Below are 23,148 nucleotides of genomic sequence, written 5' to 3'. Positions count from 1 at the left end.
AAACAACCTCAACAGATATTGTTACGTGATAGTAAGTTGACAACAACCTCAACAGATATTGTTGTTACCTGATAATGTTGACAACAACCTCAACAGATATTGTTACGTGATAGTGTTGACAACAACCTTAACAGATATTATTGCGTTAATTGATAATGTTGACGACAACCCTCAACAGATATTGTTACCTGATAATGTTGACGACAACCTCAACAGATATTAAGTTCGATAAATGTTGACAACAACCTCAACAGATATTGTTACGTGATAGTGTTGACAACAACCTAACAGATATTGTTACCTGATAATGTTGACGACAACCTCAACAGATATTGTTACTTGATAATGTTGACGACAACCTCAACAGATATTGTTACGTGATAGTGTTGACAACAACCTCAACAGATATTGTTACGTGATAGTGTTGATAACAACCTCAACAGATATTGTTACGTGATAGTGTTGACAACAACCTCAACAGATATTGTTACGTGATAGTGTTGACAACAACCTCAACAGATATTGTTACGTGATAATGTTGACGACAACCTCAACAGATATTGTTACGTGATAGTGTTGACAACAATCTTAACAGATATTGCTTACATGTTAAAGTTGACAAAACCTCAACAGATATTGTTACGTATAGTGTTGACAACAACCTCAACAGATATTGTTACGTGATAGTGTTGACAACAACCTTAGCAGATATTGCTAAATGTTAAAGTTGACAAAACCTCAACAGATACGTATAGTGTTGACGACAACCTCAACAGATATTGTTACCTGATAATGTTGACGACAACCTTAACAGATATTGTTACATGTTAAAGTTGACAACAACCTCAACAAAATTGTTACATGGTAATGTTGACAACAACCTTAACAGATATTGACAAGAAATTCAACAAATCAGTTGTCTTAACCTTAACAAATTATCTCTTACATGGTAATATGAGCAGTAATCTGAACAAAGTATCTGTTATATGGTAATATCAGACTTGGTATGTATTAACATATTTTTACGCACAATACCTATTTACTAAACAAACAGCCTGAGACTGAAATAAATGAAATAGTTAATCAAACCGACGAAGGACAACCGAGACAAACATTTGTTCACATACTTTCTTTCATGTCTGATGGCTTATAACATTAAAAGTTGGGTTTCGATACCTACTGATGGGAACATCTGATTGTACAGTTTTATGCTTACAAGTAACAAACACTGTAAGCAACTATGAGATCAAAAACATAAAAAAGGAATGTCAAAAGCTAAGAAGGGATTATTTTTTAGCCACAAACATATATAGATATCACTATGTAGCAAAATTTGTACTTTTTCTTGTTCCTGAGCAGAAAGTATTATTTCCCAATTGCTTATGCCTAAAGTAAATAAAAAAAAAACTTATTTTTCTTCAAACTTTGCTTTTGTAACCTGGAGCGTATAACGAAAACATAATGGGAGACTATATTTGGGGGTTTCACGTAAAAGTGATTTACATTACAGTCGTAAATCTGGAAAACTACTCACTTCTAAACATTTTGTTCATTTTTGTATAACTTTATTATAAATACTTGTAAATCGTGATTCATATGTTGTTTTATTCAGACCTTATGTAAATGAAAATGTAAATTTGTCTGTTTTACATAGAAAATAGATTAATTTCTAAATTTCATTATCCAGGCCACAAAAACAAAGTTTGAAGGTATATAAATACCATGGTTCTAAATTTCATTTTGTTTTATGTTGGAATTCTTTACAGAAAATAGTCTCTCATCCCCTAACACCGCTAGAAACTGGGCTTCGATACCAGCGGTGGACAAACATTGTGTAGCTTCATACTTAACTTACAAATATAGAGAATACAAAACCTCAAAGTATAAGACTAAAGCTATTTAGAAAAATAAAAATGATCCGTTATTACTTAAAAAAATTGAGTTTTATTTGTTTTAAGCCGAATGAAATCGTTTAAGCGAAATGGATCTAATAAGTTTTCTTTATCTGAAATAATGTCATGTTTTAATATTTTCTCTCTCCATTAATTTTATATAGATGGCAACGTGATTATTATGTAATGGTTACTGAAGTAAAATTACTGCAAACTGCTGTCAAATGAACATTATCAAAATGCCTTATGCTAAAACGCTGGTATGTTTTAAGAAAAATAATTCTAATGCATTTTGGCGCCAACAAAATTAATGATACTCATTACATCAAAGCACACTAGATGCCGCTAAATTCACATTACAATTACAACAGGAAACCCCAACCCACTGTCAGAGTAGATTAACATATTAGTAAACCGGCTACTAACTCTTACATCAATTTCCTAATTGAATTTATTACTAATTCATTTACAGAAATAACACATGAAACTTTACATCTTGCTATATATATATATATATTCACACAAAATCAAATAAGATCAAGACACAAACAAACTCTAAAAATTGTACATTTCTCACGAAAATAAATAACTGGACATACGAGTTTTCACTTCCAACAACAAATAAGTAAAGACTACAGTTATTTGGTGTTCTAATAACTTCTCCTGTAATATTTGTTCTACATTCTACGTGTAAATCGTTTACTGCTTGCAGCAAAATTATATTAAAACGTGAAAATGTCCAATATCTCATTAAACAGTGTGCAAGTGGATAATAACAACTAACGTTCTGATACTTTGAAATGCTTGTCATATTACACACAATGAAAACAATTTTTATTTTAGTTTAAGAATGATACGACTTAGTATTATTATATTACTTTATTTTATAGAATTCATTGTTGTTAGTGTTCTTTGTTCTTTATAGGAATAAACGAAGCTGTGGTTTTCTATACCCTTCAAAGAATCAAATTGTTCTTATATTAGCCTGACGGTAGAACAAGGTACGTATTTCATAACCTCGTTGCTAGGTGTCTTCAGTCATGAGACAGTAGGTACGTGTGACCAAGAACTTACACACCAAGCTGGGAGTATTCTTATTGTAACATAAATATTAACACAATTAGTAATTATTAGATAGAAGAGCGTAGAGACGTAAATAATAATAAACAAGTTGTAAGTTCTAACGATTATATACAACATTAAAGTAAACCTAAAGCATATTATACTCAACTATTTTTAAGTTTTCAACCAGGTATATATGAATGAAATCCTTGAAATACGCTTATGTCAGGTTATGTATAAGATTTCCTATAGAAGAATATTGAATTTACTTTACTAATTAACCCTAATTCATAACATAGGTATTTATTTGCTAATTAACTCTAATTATAGGTATTTCTTTATTAATTAACCCTACCTCCCGCTAGTACAGCAGTAAGTCTACGGATTTACAATGCTAAAATCAGGGTTCGGTTTCCCTCGGTGGCTCAGCCCAAGGTGTCTTTGATATAAAAAAAACACGCGAATTAACCCTAATTCATAATATAGGTACTTTTGCTAATTAACCCTATTTCTAATGAGACATGTGAAGGTACATTTTATGGTTTAAATTAGATAGTTTGTTTAATATCTTTATTTTACATGGTATCTTCTAGGTATGCAATTATTATTGCAAAATAATGAATAACGTTCCATATCTTCTTTTATGAATTCTTTGTGAACTATGGAGTAAAATATCGCTTATTCTTAAGCAAAACTAAATATGGTATTTTGTCAAACAGAAAACACTTTAGGATTATTAAGTTAAGTTTGATTTATACATATATGGAAATGACTATTAACAACTGACCCGCTACATCTTAAACTCACATGTCCTAATAATGTTCACTTGTCCTACTCCCTGTTTAAATATGTTTAAACACCGAACATCGGCAACACTTTCATTATTCAACTGTTACTTTAATAGAACAATGCTTTGTTCTTCAGACCAGCTTCGTAGTAACCGTGCTATTAAATGAGTTATTATGCTTTTAAATTCCCTCATTAGAGTTTTCTGAAGAGAAAACAAACAGAAATAGATCACATATAGCACTTTTAAACCTACATGAAAAATGAGTAAATTGTTTTGAGTTACTTTACATTTTCAGATTGTATGATCTGACACTCAGATGTGTTTTTTACGATAATTACAGCATATAGAAATTTCCGTACGTCAAAATCGTAGATACAGATCTGTAACACACTACAAAAGGCGATATATAAATAACTGTTATGCCTAATAGAAAACGAAGATATATATATATATAAAGTACAGAAGCTTAGATAAGATATTAAGTTCCTTCTTAATGTATATGTGAATATTTACATCTTATATCATGCTACATAACAGTATTTACTAAACTACTACAGAAATAAATCCACATTCGACCTTTCGCCTCTTCTCCAGCTACATGAAGTCGAAACGTAGACGTTTAGAAACTATAGCAGCACACGAATGTTCCACTTTGGCATCTTCATTGTTACCCAGCCATGTGACATCCATAACGAAACATCTCGTTCCTAAATGCTTATAAAAGTCGGTGCTGTGCTTTGCTGTTACTGATGGAATCGTCCGTGTGTATCTCTTCCAGCAACCAGAAAGTTTCCATTTTCCCTTTTCCCTTAATGAATACATAGATAAATATGTTACTGCAACCTATATTGTACCGAATGGAAACTTATAAATGATATGAAACTCGTTTAAAACATAATAACTTAACATTACATCAACTTCAACTTAAACAATAAGTGAAGTAAAATCAGTAAAAATAGGATAAATTAATCTTACTTTAACTTCACCACCAATAATAAGTGAAATAACATTCTATTAAAAACAGAATAAGCTGATCTTTCTTTAACTTCAACGCCATTAATAATAAAAATAAAATTCTGTTAAAAATAGAATAAGTTAATCTTACTTTAACTTCAACTTCACCTCGAGGTACCAGCATGAAGTTTCCAAATTGATCGAGAACTGCTTTAGTGTTTGGACTCACATGAATCTTGAGAGCTGTTGTCGAGATTACCAATGTAGTAGAAGCCACACTATTATTACTTTTTAAGTTTGATTAACCAGTGTCATTTTATTACTTATTTTGATATTTAATTTTTTTTACATTGAAACAGAGAAAATGACAATTCTTTACATTTTAATTCCATGAAATTTTTTAAAACATTATTATTATTAAGGTATACACACACACACATATATATATATATATATATTACTATTTTAAATCTAATAAATCGCTCAAGCAGTGTAGTAATTGTAAATGCTTTCAGAGCTAAAATCACCCCTAATTCAACAATCGATGGTGCCGACCCTGACATATCAAATTTTTGTTTATTTTCTCATTTCATAATTAACACTTGTCATTATGGTTGGACTAATGACCAAGTGTCTAATCAAGTGCTAATCTTCTGGGAGAACGACAGTATGTATATGTGCCCTATTTCGTAGTTGATTCTTCTACCACTAGATGGCTCTAGTGCCACGTTAAATAATTAAAGTGAAAACAAGTCGATCATACTACAATTAGTGTCTACTTAAATAGTGTTAAGCTTTGAACTAAAGACAATATTGAACTAGTTACATGTGTACTCACAAATGAACACCAAATTTCAGTTAACTTCACTAAAGCTATTATTATATTAGCTATATATTTCAGATATTACAGTGACATAATTTTATATTTGTTCATGCGGCCCGTTTGGCTCGTAATCTTAGGGTCGCGGGTTCGAATCCCCATCGCACTAAACATGCTCCCTTTCAGCCGTTTGGGGCGTTATAATGTGACAGTCAACCCCACTATTCGTTGGTAAAATAGTAGCCCAAGAGTTATGGGGTGATGACTAGCTGCCTTCCCTCTAGTCTTACACTGCTAAATTAGGGACGGCTAGCACAGATAGCCCTCGAGTAGCTTTGCGCGAAATTCAAAAAAACAAACAAACATTGTTCACGCAAGTACATTACAATCGTATTTGTTATAAAATAAATATATATTTTAAAATGAAGAGTTATAAAATTAAATAGGCTGTGGATGACTTGAGCAACGTTTCATCGGAATAAAATGATGATTTCAGAAAAACATCAGGAAACGACACGTAACTTTGTAACATGAACAAACAGTGATGGTAAATTTATTAAGAGTTCGTTTTCTAGCAATTTGTTTCACATCCTGAAAAGCTCAAAATAATTAAATATGCTCACAGGAACTTATCACCATTAGTAAGAACATACTTAAATATATTCCTTATAAATATATGCAGTAATATTGTCTGTAACTGTCAAACTTCTGGTAAAGTTCAGGGTTCGATCCACACTCAATCTAACGTTGCATATTTGCACTTTAACAAACTCGAACCTGTCGTTTAAAAGTTTAGTCGCGGTATACTGACACTTTGGTAAACGTCACAATGTCCATAGCATGGTAAGTATAATTTTTTTTTATTTTCTTTGGAATATTCCTTCTCAATTCATTGTTATAAATGATGCAAATAGCTATATTTTAAATCAGAGCCAACAGTGTAAAAATAGTTACTCACGTTCTGTAGACTCCATTCTAGACGCTGTATTCACTGTGTCGCCAAACAAGCAATACCTTGGCATCTTCTGTCCTACTACGCCTGCGCAGCATGGACCTGGAAAGTGAAAACCGTGTAGAAATAGATTCTATTTTAGTTAAAGTGGAAAGTTAATTATTGAAGCATCGTAATAGTGGCTGTTAGTTAAATAACATTTATATAAGTGAAGTGTTATGTCTATAAAATACGTTTTGGTTCTTTGTTTACGTGTAAGCTCTTAAAAGTTAATTATATCGATCTATTGGCATTTTATGCACCATCTATCATAAAATATAGACTACATTAAACCAAATCCTTGTGTAAGTATTCTTACCTAAACTACTACTTGTCAGCACACAGAATGAATTTACATAAGTTTTAAGAGAGTTGTAGTTTGTGTTATATGCTTTATCCAAACTGTTGTGAAATGCATAACTTCAGCCGAACACATATAAAAATATGACATTATTGAAAGATCTCTTGTGGATTAACAAAGGAAAACATACAGCTGACATATACAAGTAACGATTATATGTTTTATCTTCGGTAGCTTTACTTAAAGTTCTCGGAACAATGGGTCTATAGTTTTGAGTAGAGATAAATGAGTTTCGGGTTATCTGTGAATAGGTTAAGGTAGTAGCGACAAAAACTGGAACTTTCTGTTGAAGATATAAGCTAGCTTTCTATTAATCAGTGATGCCGAGAAAACTGTGGCTAGAACTGGTGATACTGGGTTCCGACAATATTGGTCATAATGGACAATCTGGTTTATGAGGTTTGGGGATGACGTATATTTATGGTGTGCGTGAGTCAGTCTTGCGTAGGTAGGAATAAAGTGTTTGTGAAATTGTATTGTCTTTTTTCATTTTAGTAGTATTTTGTTTAGTTGCGTTTCGTGTGTCTTTGTTGTCATGTTTCGTGTGTCATATATTGTTGTTGACTCACACATTAACAAATTGTTGGTGCCATAGTTACACTTCTAGATTCACATACAGTCATGTATTGTTGTTGATTCACACACAATCATGTATTGTTTTGCCATAGCTACACTCTAGATTCACATACAGTCATGTATTGTTGTTCATTCACACACAATCATGTATAATTGGTGCCATAGCTATACTTCTAGATTCACATACAGTCAAGTATTGTTGTTGATTCACATACAGTCATGTATTGTTGTTGATTCACACACAATCATGTATTGTTGGTGCCATAGCTACACTTCTAGATTCACATACAGTCATGTATTGTTGTTGACAATCATGTATTGTTGGTGCCATAGCTACACTTCTATAGATTCACATACAGTCATGTATTGTTGGTTGATTCACACACAATCATGTATTGTTGGTGCCATAGCTACACTTCTAGATTCACATACAGTCATGTATTGTTGTTGATTCACATACAATCATGTATTGTTGGTGCCATAGCTACACTTCTAGATTCACATACAGTCATGTATTGTTGTTGATTCACACACACAATCATGTATTGTTAGCTACATTTCTAGATTCACATACAGTCATGTATTGTTGTTCATTCACACACAATCATGTATTGTTGGTGCCATAGCTATACTTCTAGATTCACATACAGTCATGTATTGTTGTTGATTCACACACAATCATGTATTGTTGGTGCCATAGCTACATTTCTAGATTCACATACAGTCATGTATTGTTGTTGATTCACACACAATCATGTATTGTTGGTGCCATAGCTACACTTCTAGATTCACATACAGTCATGTATTGTTGTTGATTCACACATACAGTAATGTATTGTTGGTGCCATAGCTACACTTCTAGATCCACATTAATACAGTCATGTATTGTTGGTGCCATAGCTACACTTCTAGATTCACATACAGTCATGTATTGTTGTTTTATTCACATACAGTCATGTATACGTTGGTACCATAGCTACACTTCTAGATTCACATACAGTCATGTATTGTTGTTGATTCACACACAATCATGTATTGTTGGTGCCATAGCTACACTTCTAGATTCACATACAGTCATGTATTGTTGTTGATTCACACACAGTCATGTATTGTTGTTGATTCACACACAATCATGTATCGTTGGTACCATAGCTACACTTCTAGATTCACATACAGTCATGTATTGTTGTTGATTCACACAGTCATGTAATCATTCTAAATTCACATACAGGTATTGTTGTTGATTCCATAGCTACACACTTCTAGATTCACATACATACAGTGATACAGGCATGGCTACATGTATTGTTGGTGCCATAGCTACACTTTGTATTGCATGCTTGGTTATATTCACATACAGTCATGTATTGTTGTTGATTCACACACAGTCATATCATGTATTCACACACAGTTTTTGGGATTTACTATATAATGATGGAACACACATAGCTGTTGTAAATGTTGCTACACCAGTCATGTCATTGGCTACCATGATTGCAGGCTACAGTCATGTATCATACAGCAGTATGTATTTGCACACACAATCATGTATTGTTGGTACCATAGCTACACTTCTAGATTCACATACAGTCATGTATTGTTGTTGATTCATATAACAGCTAAAACATGTATTGTTGTTGATTCACACACAATCATGTATTGTTGGAAAGCCATAGTATACACTTCTATGATGTTGTTTACATACAGTCATAAATGTATTGTTGTTGATTAACATACAGTAATGTATCGTTATGTACCATAGCTACACTTCTAGATTCACATACAGTCATGTATTGTTGTTTATTCACACATACAGTCATGTATTGTTGTTTATTCATACAGTCATGTATCGTTGGTACCATAGCTACACTTCTAAATTCACATACAGTCATGTATTGTTGTTGATTCACACACAATCATGTATTGTTGGTGCCATAGCTACACTTCTAGATTCACATACAGTCATGTATTGTTGTTGATTCACACACAATCATGTATCAAGTTGTAATGTACCATAGCTACACTTCTAGATTCACATACAGTCATGTATTGTTGTTGCCATAGCTACACTTCTATATTCACATACAGTCATGTATTGTTGTTGATTCACACACAATCATGTATTGTTGGTGCTATAGCTACACTTCTAGATTCACATACAGTCATGTATTGTTGTTGTTCACACACAATCATGTATTGTTGTTGATTCACAAAGAGTCATGTATCGTTGGTACCATAGCTACACTTCTAGATTGACATAGTCATGTATTGTTGTTGATTCACATACAGTCATGTATTGTTGTTGATTCACACACAATCATGTATTGTTGGTGCCATAGCTACACTTCTAGATTCACATACACTCATGTATTTTGTTGATTCACTTGTTTTTTTAATCATGTATTGTTGTTGATTTGGCACACACAATCATGTATTGTTGTTGATTCACACACAGTCATGTATTGTTGTTGATCTCACATACAGTCATGTATTGTTGTTGATTCACATACAGTCATGTATTGTTGTTGATTCACACAATCATGTATTGTTGTTGATTCACACACAATCATGTATTGTTGATGATTCACACATACATCATGTATTGTTGTTGATTCACACACAATCATGTATTTTGGTACCATAGCTACACTTCTAGATTGACATAGTCCTGTATTGTGGTTGATTCATACAGAGTCATGTATTGTTGTTGATTCACACACAATCATGTATTGTTGGTACCATAGCTATACTTCTAGATTCACATACAATCATGTATTGTGGGTGCCACACTTCTAGATTCACATACAGTCATGTAATTGTTGTTAATTCACACACAATCATGTATTGTTGTTGATTCACACACAATCAATGTATTGTTGTTGATTCACATACAGTCATGTATCGTTGCTACCATAGCTACACTTCTGGATTCACAAAAGTCATGTATCGTTGCTACCATAGCTACACTTCTGGATTCACAAAAGTCATGTATCGTTGGTACCATAGCTACACTTCTAGATTCACATACAGTCATGTATTGTTGTTGATTCACACACAATCATGTATTGTTGGTGCCATAGCCACACTCTAGATTCACATACAGCCATGTATTGTTCTGGGTTTCAATCAACGTTTATGCCATGAATGATATTATTTTATTGTATAACAATTAATTTTACCATTTTAGATTTTGATATACAGTGATATACCCACCCAAGTAGTACATCCACCATATCTCTTACCTGTGGTTATAGAGTGATATACAGGTCCAGGTAGTACATCCAACATGTCTTACCTGTGGTTATAGAGTGATATACAGGTCTAGGTAGTACATCCAACATATCTTACCTGTGGTTATAGAGTGATATACAGGTCCAGGTAGTACATCCAACATATCTTACCTGTGGTTATAGAGTGATATACAGGTCAAGTAGTACATCCAACATGTCTTACCTGTGGTTATAGAGTGATATACAGGTCTAGGTAGTACATCCAACATGTCTTACCTGTGGTTATAGAGTGATATACAGGTCTAAGTAGTACATCCAACATGTCTTACCTGTGGTTATAGAGTGATATACAGGTCAGGCAGCACATGCAACATATCTTACCTGTGGTTATAGAGTGATATACAGGTCTAAGTAGTGCATCCAACATGTCTTACCTGTGGTTATAGAGTGATATACAGGTCACAGGTAGTACATCCAACATATCTTACCTGTGGTTATAGAGTGATATACAGGTCTAGGTAGTACATCCAACATGTCTTACCTGTGGTCATAGAGTGATATACAGGTCTAGGTAGTACATCCAACATGTCTTACCTGTTGTTATAGAGTGATATACAGGTGGGTAGTACATCCAACATGTCTCACCTGTGTGAATACCCGATCCGTAGTTTCAACATATCCTGAGGTTTGTGTCGGATCCTAAAGTTATCCACTTCATGTAGCAGGGCTAGGCCATTAGGCTATCTCTCTGTATGCGTGGATAAGCCCGTTCCGATCTGTAACCCAGACACTACCATGTAATGCATCTCCAATTGTCTCAACCTGATGTTAATTAAAATATAGCCCCTTAGTTGTAAGAAATAATAAAATATTAAATACACTTTACATTAAGTTCTCGAAATTTTACTTTAAAACTACCTGTGAATAATCTAGAAAATATGTAAATCTATCGTAACTTCCTTTTAGTTTACTAAGTGTATGTTGTTTCTTAGATTTAGTTTAAAAAAGATAAACTATCCGGAAAAATCACTATTTATCACTTTCAATAATTTTGTGTCATTCTGTGTTGCATATCTTCGAAAATTTCACTTAAACTGATCAAATTATTTCATAACAATAATTTCTAATTCAAAAGACACTATTATATATTGTTATATAAAGTTGTCTGTTCCAGCAATTCCTCACATCTCTTAATTCTGAACTTATTTCTTTCAGTAGTGTATTCTAATAACCATATTGTTGTTTCTTTCAACAGTTTGTTGTAATAATCTAGTGATATTAGAGACATTAGCTTGTTTCTTTCAGTAATGTGATATAATTGCCCTGTGAATCCTGTGATACCAGAGACATTAGCTTGTTTCTTTCAATAGTGTCACATCATTACCCTGTGATATTAGAAGTATTAGTTTCTTTCACCCAATAGTGTGATATAATTACCCTGTGATATTAGTAGTATTAGTTTCTTTCACCCAATAGTGTGATATAATTACCCTGTGATATTAGAAGTATTAGTTTCTTTCACCCAATAGTGTGATATAATTACCCTGTGATATTAGTAGTATTAGTTTCTTTCACCCAATAGTGTGATATAATTACCCTGTGATATTAGAAGTATTAGTTTCTTTCACCCAATAGTGTGATATATTACCCTGTGATATTAGAAGTATTAGTTTCTTTCACCCAATAGTGTGATATAATTACCCTGTGATATTAGAAGTATTAGTTTCTTTCCACCCAATAGTGTGATATAATTACCCTGTGATATTAGTAGTATTAGTTTCTTTCACCCAATAGTGTGATATAATTACCCTGTGATATTAGTAGTATTAGTTTCTTTCACCCAATAGTGTGATATAATTACCCTGTGATATTAGAAGTATTAGTTTCTTTCACCCAATAGTGTGATATAATTACCCATGTGATATTAGAAGTGTCAGCTTCCTTCTTGCGTCTGACATAATATGATCCCCAAATTTGTGTTATAAGTTCATGTTACTTCTTTACACCCCCCAGTGCTGTTTCAAATGAACATAGCTACCACAATTCTATGTTTCGATTTAACATAACTGTCATTGTTCTCTGTTTCAAATGAACATAACTACCACAATTCTATGTTTCGATTTAACATAACTGTCATTGTTCTCTTTCTAATGAACATAACTACCACAATTCTATGTTTCGATTTAACATAACTGTCATTGTTCTCTGTTTCAAATGAACATAACTATCACAATTCTATGTTTCGATTTAACATAACTGTCATTGTTCTCTGTTTCTAATGAACATAACTACCACAATTCTATGTTTCTGATTTAACATAACTGTCATTGTTCTCTGTTTCAAATGAACATAACTACTACAATTCTATGTTTCGATTTAACATAACTGTCATTGTTCTCTGTTTCAAATGAACATAACTACCACAATTCTATGTTTCGATTTAACATAACTGTCACTGTTCTCTGTTTCAAATGAACATAACTACTACAATTCTATGTTTCGATTTAACATAACTGTCATTGTTCTCTGTTTCAAATGAACATAACTATCACAATTCTATGTTTCGATTTAACATAACTGTCATTGTTCTCTGTTTCTAATGAACATAACTACCACAATTCTATGTTTCGATTTAACATAACTGTCATTGTTCTCTTTCTAATGAACATAACTACCACAATTCTATGTTTCGATTTAACATAACTGTCATTGTTCTCTGTTTCAAATGAACATAACTATCACAATTCTATGTTTCGATTTAACATAACTGTCATTGTTCTCTGTTTCAAATGAACATAACTACCACAATTCTATGTTTCGATTTAACATAACTGTCATTGTTCTCTGTTTCAAATGAACATAACTATCACAATTCTATGTTTCGATTTAACATAACTGTCATTGTTCTCTGTTTCAAATGAACATAACTATCACAATTCTATGTTTCGATTTAACATAACTGTCATTGTTCTCTGTTTCAAATGAACATAACTACCACAATTCTATGTTTCGATTTAACATAACTGTCATTGTTCTCTGTTTCAAATGAACATAACTACTACAATTCTATGTTTCGATTTAACATAACTGTCATTGTTCTCTGTTTCAAATGAACATAACTACTACAATTCTATGTTTCGATTTAACATAACTGTCATTGTTCTCTGTTTCAAATGAACATAACTACTACAATTCTATGTTTCGATTTAACATAACTGTCATTGTTCTCTGTTTCAAATGAACATAACTACCACAATTCTATGTTTCGATTTAACATAACTGTCATTGTTCTCTGTTTCAAATGAACATAACTACTACAATTCTATGTTTCGATTTAACATAACTGTCATTGTTCTCTGTTTCAAATGAACATAACTACTACAATTCTATGTTTCGATTTAACATAACTGTCATTGTTCTCTTTCTAATGAACATAACTACCACAATTCTATGTTTCGATTTAACATAACTGTCATTGTTCTCTGTTTCAATTAACCTAACTATTACCGTTCTTTTTTCAAATGAACATAACTATCACCGTTCTTTGTTTCAAATGAACATAACTATCACCGTTCTTTGTTTCAAATGAACATAACTATCACCGTTCTTTGTTTCAAATGAACATAACTATCACCGTTCTTTGTTTCAAATGAACATAACTATCACCGTTCTTTGTTTCAAATGAACATAACTGTCACCGTTCTTTGTCGTTTTTTAATTAGATCTATAACATTTTTGAGTAACTTTCTCTAATAAGTTGAAACTTAGAAATAGGAAGATAAAAGAGAAAACGTTTCACTAGGTTAAATCTGAAATAAGTCAAAGGTAAACGAATCGTTTCAATCAATCAACATAGATGTGTACGTCTACCCGATAGGTAATTATATCACAGTAAGTGACGTAAAGTGAAACATGACTGAGAAAAACCTTCAACACAGAGTAGAATTTCTTATTACAGCTTTCACTCTCTTACCTTATAAACATCAAAATCACTGATAACACGGTCGAAGCAGGTATATAAGTCATTTAAAAAGTCCACAACCTAAAGAGAAAAAATAGTTATGAATCAGTATTGATAAAATAATGAGCTATCAAGCCTTAAGTTGTTTTCTATTTGGTATTTATCCATCTTAATAAACAAAGAGATATGTTGAAAGCCTTAAAACTGAACAGATGTTTATACAGGTATTTTATGGTATTTACTGCACAATGTTTGTGTTACATTGTTTACAAATTTTGTAAGGACAGTACGTTCTATTTGTTTACAAATTTTGTAAGGATAGTACGTTTTATTTAAGCTTTGTAAAGAGAGTACGTTCATTTGTTTACAACTTTGTAAGAACAATATGATCTATTTGTTCACAACTTTTGTAAGGACAGTACGTTCTATTTAAGCTTTTGTAAAGAGAGTACGTTCATTTGTTTACAACTTTGTAAGAACAATATGATCTATTTGTTCACAACTTTGTAAAGACAGTAGGTTGTATTTCTTTACAACCTGGTAAAGACAGTACGTTTAATGTGTTTACAACCTGGCAAAGACAATACGTTTAATGTGTTTACAACTTTTGTAAGGACAATACGTTTAATGTGTTTACAACTTTGTAAGGACAGTACGTTCTATTTGTTTACAACTTTTGTAAGGACAGTACGTTCTATTTGTTTACAACTTTTGTAAGGACAGTACGTTCTATTTGTTTACAACTCTTGTAACAGTACATTCTATTTGTTTACAACTTTTGTAAGGACAGTACGTTTAATGTGTTTACAACTTTTGTGAAGACAGTACATTCTATTTGTTTACAACTTTTGTAAGGACAGTACGTTCTATTTGTTTACAACTTTTGTAAGGACAGTACGTTCTATTTGTTTACAACTCTTATAACAGTACATTCTATTTGTTTACAACTTTGTAAGGACAGTACGTTTAATGTGTTTACAACTTTTGTGAAGACAGTACATTCTATTTGTTTACAACTTTTGTAAGGACAGTACGTTCTATTTGTTTACAACTTTGTAAGGACAGTACGTTCTATTTGTTTACAACTTTTGTAAGGACAGTACGTTTAATGTGTTTACAACTTTTGTGAAGACAGTACATTCTATTTGTTTACAACTTTTGTAAGGACAGTACGTTCTATTTGTTTACAACTTTTGTAAGGACAGTACGTTCTATTTGTTTACAACTTTTGTAAGGACAGTACGTTCTATTTGTTTACAACTTTTGTAAGGACAGTACGTTCTATTTGTTTACAATTTTGTAAGGACAGTAATGTTCTATTTGTTTACAACTTTGTGAAGACAGTACATTCTATTTGTTTACAACTTTGTAAGGACAGTACTTTCTATTTGTTTACAATTTTGTAAGGACAGTACGTTCTATTTGTTTACAACTTTTGTGAAGACAGTACATTCTATTTGTTTACAACTTTTGTAAGGACAGTACGTTCTATTTGTTTACAACTTTGTAAGGACAGTACGTTCTATTTGTTTACAATTTTGTAAGGACAGTACGTTCTATTTGTTTACAACTTTTGTGAAGACAGTACATTCTATTTGTTTACAACTTTGTAAGGACAGTACTTTCTATTTGTTTACAACTTTGTAAGGACAGTACGTTCTATTTGTTTACAACTTTTGTAAGGACAGTACTTTCTATTTGTTTACAACTTTGTAAGGACAGTACGTTCTATTTGTTTACAACTTTTGTGAAGACAGTACATTCTATTTGTTTACAACTTTTGTAAGGACAGTACGTTCTATTTGTTTACAACTTTGTAAGGACAGTACGTTCTATTTGTTTACAACTCTGTAACAGTACGTTCTATTTGTTTACAACTTTTGTAGGACAGTACGTTCTATTTGTTTACAAATTTTGTAGCACTACATTCTATTTGTTTACAAGTTTTGTAGGGACAGTACTTTCTATTTGATTATGGTTTAAGCTTCAATATTTTCATGAATAGGGAGTATGATCTAATCTACAACATGTTCATGAATGATTATTATGGTCTAATCTGGAACATATTCGTTAATGATTATTATGGTCTTATCTAGAACATATTCGTTAATGATTATTATGGTCTTATCTAGAACATCTTCGTTAATGATCTAATCTAGAACATGTTCATGAATGATCATTATGATTTAATCTCCATCGTTCATGAATGTTTATTATGATCTAATCTACAACGCGTTTATGAATAATTATTATGGTCTAATCTAGAATTTGTTTATAAATTATTATTATGGTCTAATCTAGAAGATGTTTATTAATGATTACTATGATCTAATCTACAACATGTTCATGAATGGTGATCATGTTCTAATTTTATTTTGTCTTTATAGTTTGCAAAGAGCGAGCTATATGATATAAACTGATAACCCTGCAAAGAGCGAGCTTTATGATATAAACTGATAACCCTGCAAAGAGCGAGCTTTATGAAATAAACTGATAACCCTGCAAAGAGCGAGCTTTATGAAATAAACTGATAACCCTGCAAATAGCGAGCTTTATGAAATAAACTGATAACCCTGCAAAGAGCGAGCTTTATGAAATAAACTGATAACCCTGCAAAGAGCGAGCTATATGAAATAAACTGATAACCCTGCAAAGAGCGAGCTATATGAAATAAACTGATAACCCACTAAAATTATTCCAGTAGGTTAAGAATATGTCCTTGTTTTTATTATTTTAGTTTTTTCACTGTTCAAAAATACAATACTTCTAATAATAACGTATTATGGTCGGTAGGATTATAATCTTCCTCTTTAAACGAGTTCACATCATAACATAATTGTAATATAATATTGCATTACGTTTATTATCTAAACATTTGACACGGCTGTTCGTAGATTGAGTTGTTTTTCAAGTTTAATCTTTCAGCTCATAGCTTCGCCTCTTGACTGATTTGAGTTTTAATTACAGCCGAGGCTGATGAAAATTCTCTCTTGTTTCTGTCGTTAGAACTGTGTAAATAGATCATGCTCTACTATTAGAAGTATTTGGTCGTTAATTCAACAAAATTGGTCGCTTCTTGTGATTTATTTGTATGTGTTTAAATGTATGTTGGATAGATACCAACCTGCATGGGTGTGCTGACGGAACACATAGACGTGAAGCCCACGATATCACTGAAGTATATAGTGACACTATCAAATAGCTCCGGAATCACAGCTCTACCGCGCTTCCAGCTGCTCCGCCACTGACCTGAGAAATAAAGACAAACCTAGCTTGACGCATGCTCAAACCTTCTATCCAGTGTAATGCTAAATGCGTCAGCTCCCCACACAACCCACCTGTGAGTCGTACCTGTTTTCTTTTTAAAGGGCCACTTATTGGCTGGGACACAACGGCTACTTATACAGATAGAAGTGACACATGAGCACAACGTTTCTTTTCAAGACCCTGGAAAGAATCAGCAAACTGGCCTGGGAGCCAACGTGTTAAGAAGATAGAATTTTATTTTAACAAATAATGTAGTATTTCGTTAACACACTTTTATAGCCACAAACTGAAATTACACCACACCTTGCAAACAATATGAAACACATAAGTTTGTGAAACTGATACATGATTTAAAAATTGTTGTCATTTTCACAGTACAAGCCTACACAACGGGTAATCTTCACTGTATTCGCAGCATGGAATCGAACCCCATATATTAGCGTTTTAAGTTTATATAAACTCAAGGAATCATGGTACAAATGTTCGTCCGTATTATACTCGTATTTTTTATATCATCTCATCACATCCTAAAATCGTGTAATACATACGTAATGTTATCGACATTTAAAAACATAAATAAATGTAACACAACGTATTACCACAGGAGATAAAACTAGTAATATTTCCGCGAGTAATGGAACATGTTTTATTTATTTTTAAACACAGTGAAATTACTGTTTGTACTGTAAACTATAAATTACCAGTTCACTTCTATAAATATTCATTAATTTCTTTAATTTAAGCTCAAACTTTGTGTAATTAAAAACTTCATTGTTCAGTATACGAGATAAATTCAATGCCTATCACTGAGATACCAAGTCCCCTTGATATAACCTGATAAAGTACCATAGAGATAAAAAGTCCCCTTGGTAGAACCTGATAAAGTACCATAGAGATAAAAAGTCCCCTTGGTAGGACCTGATAAAGTACCATAGAGATAAAAAGTCCCCTTGGTAGAACCTGATAAAGTACCATAGAGATAAAAAGTCCCCTTGGTAGGACCTGATAAAGTACCATAGAGATAAAAGTCCCCTTGATATAACCTGATAAAGTACCATAGAGATAAAAAAGTCCCTTGGTAGAACCTGATAAAGTACCATAGAGATAAAAAGTCCCCTTGGTAGAACCTGATAAAGTACCATAGAGATAAAAAGTCCCCTTGGTAGGACCTGATAAAGTACCATAGAGATAAAAAGTCCCCTTGGTAGAACCTGATAAAGTACCATAGAGATAAAAAGTCCCCTTGGTAGGACCTGATAAAGTACCATAGAGATAAAAAGTCCCCTTGGTAGGACCTGATAAAGTACCATAGAGATAAAAAGTCCCCTTGATAGGACCTGATAAAGTACCATAGAGATAAAAAGTCCCCTTGGTAGAACCTGATAAAGTACCATAGAGATAAAAAGTCCCCTTGGTAGAACCTGATAAAGTACCATAGAGATAAAAAGTCCCCTTGGTAGAACCTGATAAGGTAACCATAGAGATAAAAAGTCCCCTTGATAGAACCTGATAAAGTAACCATATAGATAAAAAGTCACCTTGGTAGAACCTGATAAAGTTATCATAGATATAAAACGTCACTTTGTTAAAACCTGGTAAAGTAACCATAGATATAAAAAGTCACCTTGGTAAAACCTGATAAAGCAGTTCTTCTGATTTCCTCTTTTCTTCCAGGAACGCAGCGGTCCTTTCCTCCACTAGCAGCTCCAGGTTGTTGGCGTATTGTTCCATTCTTATTAGCAGATCATCCATGATGTTTAACTCCCCATTCTGCCCTCTTGTGAGACAAATAAACATTAATATTATTAGTATGCAGGCCACAACGAATGCTATCTTCTATACCTTTTGATAGTGACATCTACACAAGATGTTCAACAAAGAAATACTTGTTTATTGTAAAAGAACGAATAAAAGTGCTAGTTTCGATCAGTACATTTTGAGTGGGAACTGGCTGTTGTTTTTAAATAGATTAAAAGTAAATTTTACAGTTTTCATAGCCATACAAATCCACTGTTGGTTAATTATTGTTAGGCTTAGCAAGTTTGTTACTGATTCTTTCTAAGCCTCCCTATTCGGTTTTCTGTGCTATTTTCGTGTAAACTTTAAGCACAAAAGTATTGGTTTAAATCTCTACTAATTTTGCTCAAGACAGTTTTAACAGATTAATGTGTAAGGGCATCCGAAAAAAAATCTACCTATTTATTAGTCTCATTTCTGCTTTTATTTGACCAAAATCTGGTCTGTCTTCCGGGTTTTCCATCCAGCACCTCTGCATCAGTCGATGCAGAACAGGCATGCAAGCGTCTTTGGTAACCACAGGTCTGAAAGGGCGGTCTTCTCTATAACATACACGATGAAGTACTTCTATGAAAATATACAAATAAATGGGGTTTAAATTTCAGTTCTTGTTTCTGAGTTTGGTAATATTACCAGTGAGAAAAGTGATATATTTTTTCCACCACACAGAGAAACAAAAACTGTATCTTTCCAAATTGTTCAGACACCAAGTACATCGTGACGAGACCCTTGTTGTTTGAGAAATAGTTTAACTAACTTAGTTCGAAAATTTGTTAGTGAGTGATCAGAAAATGTTATATGCTTTGAAACTTTGCTACAAAACAGCACAAAAATTATAGTTCACGAATGATGTATTTAGATAATAGAGCTGTAAACAGGCCCGGTGTGGCTAGGTGGTTAAGTTACTCAGCTCCTACTCTGAGGATCGCTGGTTCGAATCCCTGTCATACCAAACGAATTTACCATTTCACCAGTGAGGGCATTATAATGTTACGGTCAATCTCGCTATTCGTTGGTAAAAGGGTAGTCCAACAGTTGGATGGTTATGATGACTAACTGTCTTCCCTCTAGCTAAATGAGAAAAGGCTAGCTGAGATAGTCTTCATGTAGCTTTGCGCGAAATCCGAAAACAAACATTTACAGATTACGCTTGGAGTTAAACATTTGGAGTTATTCTAAAAGTTATTAACGGTGGGTAAATATATCTGATATTTAACGCGAAATGAATTTTTTATCTCTACCATACTATTTGTTGTGCTTTTTTAAAACAACGTACTTTAAGTTCTTATTTTAGAATTTCGGTTTCAGGTACAAGGTATGTAAACTGCTTTATTATTACAAATATTTATGATGGTCCCCTGTAAATTGAGCATATGAACTATACGATTATTAATTCTATTTACATCGCGCAGGTGTTTACCATGACTGCTGTAAGCACTGTGAACGATAGTTTTTCTACTTATGCTACCAAAGTAAATAGTTCCTAAACATCTCACTAGGGATCGCTGACATGAAACAGTAATGTACCAAAATTCAAAGCACATTTTATAAGGCTTATTGAGCATGGGTCGGCAAATCCAAAAAATATGTAAAGTATGTAAAGCCTTTTTAGCATTATTAAAGCTTTAATATGAATTTTAGTAACTTAACTGTCACTAGAGGGCAACAGTAGAAAAACAAGTACGTCAGAATTTGTACATGTCTGCTATATCGAAATTCTAAATTGGTTACAGAAATATAACACGCAAAAAAACAAGCGCTAAAAGTAGCAAATATATATTTTTAAGAATCATTACTTTTAAGTTTTTCCAAAGAGGTATCACAGAAAAATATATAAAAAACATACAGTTAACATCATTTCAGACCTTGTGAGGTTATTTTATACCACGTCTAACCTGTTGAATATTTCTCTAATTTATAAATAGACGCAACTCCCGAAAAAAATAACGCAAGGTGTTAAAATTATGTTAGCAAAATAAACTGTGAAATCCATCGAACTCTGTATTCTTATTAGTTCATTGCTACACTTCAAAACTGTTCATAAAACAGTATCGTGAATAGTAAGACGTGTACTGAAGTTCATGAGGTCGTTGGTCCAGCAATAAGAAACTTCTAATTTCTGTTTTGTTTACTAAACAAAAACATCTAAATTATTTATATAAATTTGCGGTTTGCTAGTTACTTCCGCTTTCTTCCACATCAAGATATATACGATTGATAAAGTAATCTTCCTCTTTCAGCTGTCTAGTTTAATCTGCTACACAAGTACCTCATATTAAGCCTCTTCAGAAATGTTTGCTTATTAAGTTGTCACCATGGGTGCTAGTAAAAAACATAAAGAAATTGCGGAACTCAGTACCTCTTAAATGGGGCAAAGAAATGCTAAGTATGCAACACTTAATGCAAGCATATCCAGCTGTCAGCCTATAACACTTAATCACCGGTTTTATATAACTGGTTACTTTTATACACTGTGTTTATTTTAGTCCAGACTATATAGATGGTAGAAGCACGTGCACTGTATGCAAACAAGGGTTTCTGAAAGTTTGTAAATGGATTCTATATAATAATGAAAATTTACTTAAATACATCAATGTAATTATATGGAACACACAATTTCATTACGCAAATTAATGTAACATCTACTGCCAGCAGCGACTTGTTATTATTCACCGAATATTTTTTATCAATATTAAATCCTTATCACAGTAAGCTACCTACATAGGACTAAAAATGTATCCACAATAATGCTCGAAATGTATTATTTACAAAGATTAGAATCCGTTGTTTCATGAGTCGGTATCCTTGCTCTCTGTTAACAATATTTTCGGCTGTAAGCCCAATATTACCTCATGAGATTCGGCCAGCCAATGAGACTTATTTTAACCTTATGTCTATATACTAAATTAACAATGCACAAGAATTATTATAATGATAGAAAGAAAAAACAATACAAATAACATAAAATTACAGTAGATGTCTTAAATATTGCAAACATTGCTCTGTAGTAAACGTTTAACTTGTCCAAGTATGAACTGCCACACTGCTAACACACTGAAGTAGAAGTTATATTGACCATCAGACATACACTCAGCCATATTAAGAAGGCCAAAGATGGGTCATCTAAGGTTACTTGCTACTATAGGTGACCATGGGTGGCTCAGCTAAGTTTATATGGCATTATGTATACAACGAAGGATGGCTCAACAAAGTTCACTTGCCACTATAAGTGACCACGAATAGTTCAGTTAAGTTTACTGACCACTACACGCGACCAAGGATGACTAAATCAAGTTTACTGACCACTACAGACGACCAAGGATGGCTCAACTATGATTACTTACAACTGCAAGATGACCAATTGTTATTGTGCCTGAATATGAAAGCTTCTACAGTTTTGTGAACAATCCAGAGAACCCCTAAATTCTAAAAAGTGAGTTACAGTGT

The 23,148-nt window shown here is 32.7% G+C and overlaps 1 pseudogene across 1 annotated transcript in view; it reads right to left on the bottom strand.

Moving 5' to 3' along the window:
* LOC143240549 (guanylate cyclase 32E-like) overlaps positions 1–23,148 on the bottom strand; it is a 75,003-nt pseudogene that overhangs the window by 33,365 nt on the left and 18,490 nt on the right. The window contains exons 4-9 of the transcript XR_013021812.1: positions 20,100–20,268; positions 19,529–19,681; positions 17,762–17,886; positions 14,650–14,718; positions 11,471–11,498; positions 6,477–6,572 (exon numbers count right to left, since the gene is read on the bottom strand). The product of XR_013021812.1 is annotated as a guanylate cyclase 32E-like (transcript). The remainder of the gene's footprint in view (positions 1–6,476; positions 6,573–11,470; positions 11,499–14,649; positions 14,719–17,761; positions 17,887–19,528; positions 19,682–20,099; positions 20,269–23,148) is intronic.

The sequence above is a fragment of the Tachypleus tridentatus genome, chromosome 13 (assembly GCF_004210375.1).
Source record: "Tachypleus tridentatus isolate NWPU-2018 chromosome 13, ASM421037v1, whole genome shotgun sequence".
Classification (NCBI taxonomy): Eukaryota; Metazoa; Arthropoda; class Merostomata; order Xiphosura; family Limulidae; genus Tachypleus; species Tachypleus tridentatus.
Note: the sequence above shows the minus strand (reverse complement) of the source record. Positions and strands in the feature narration are given on the sequence as shown.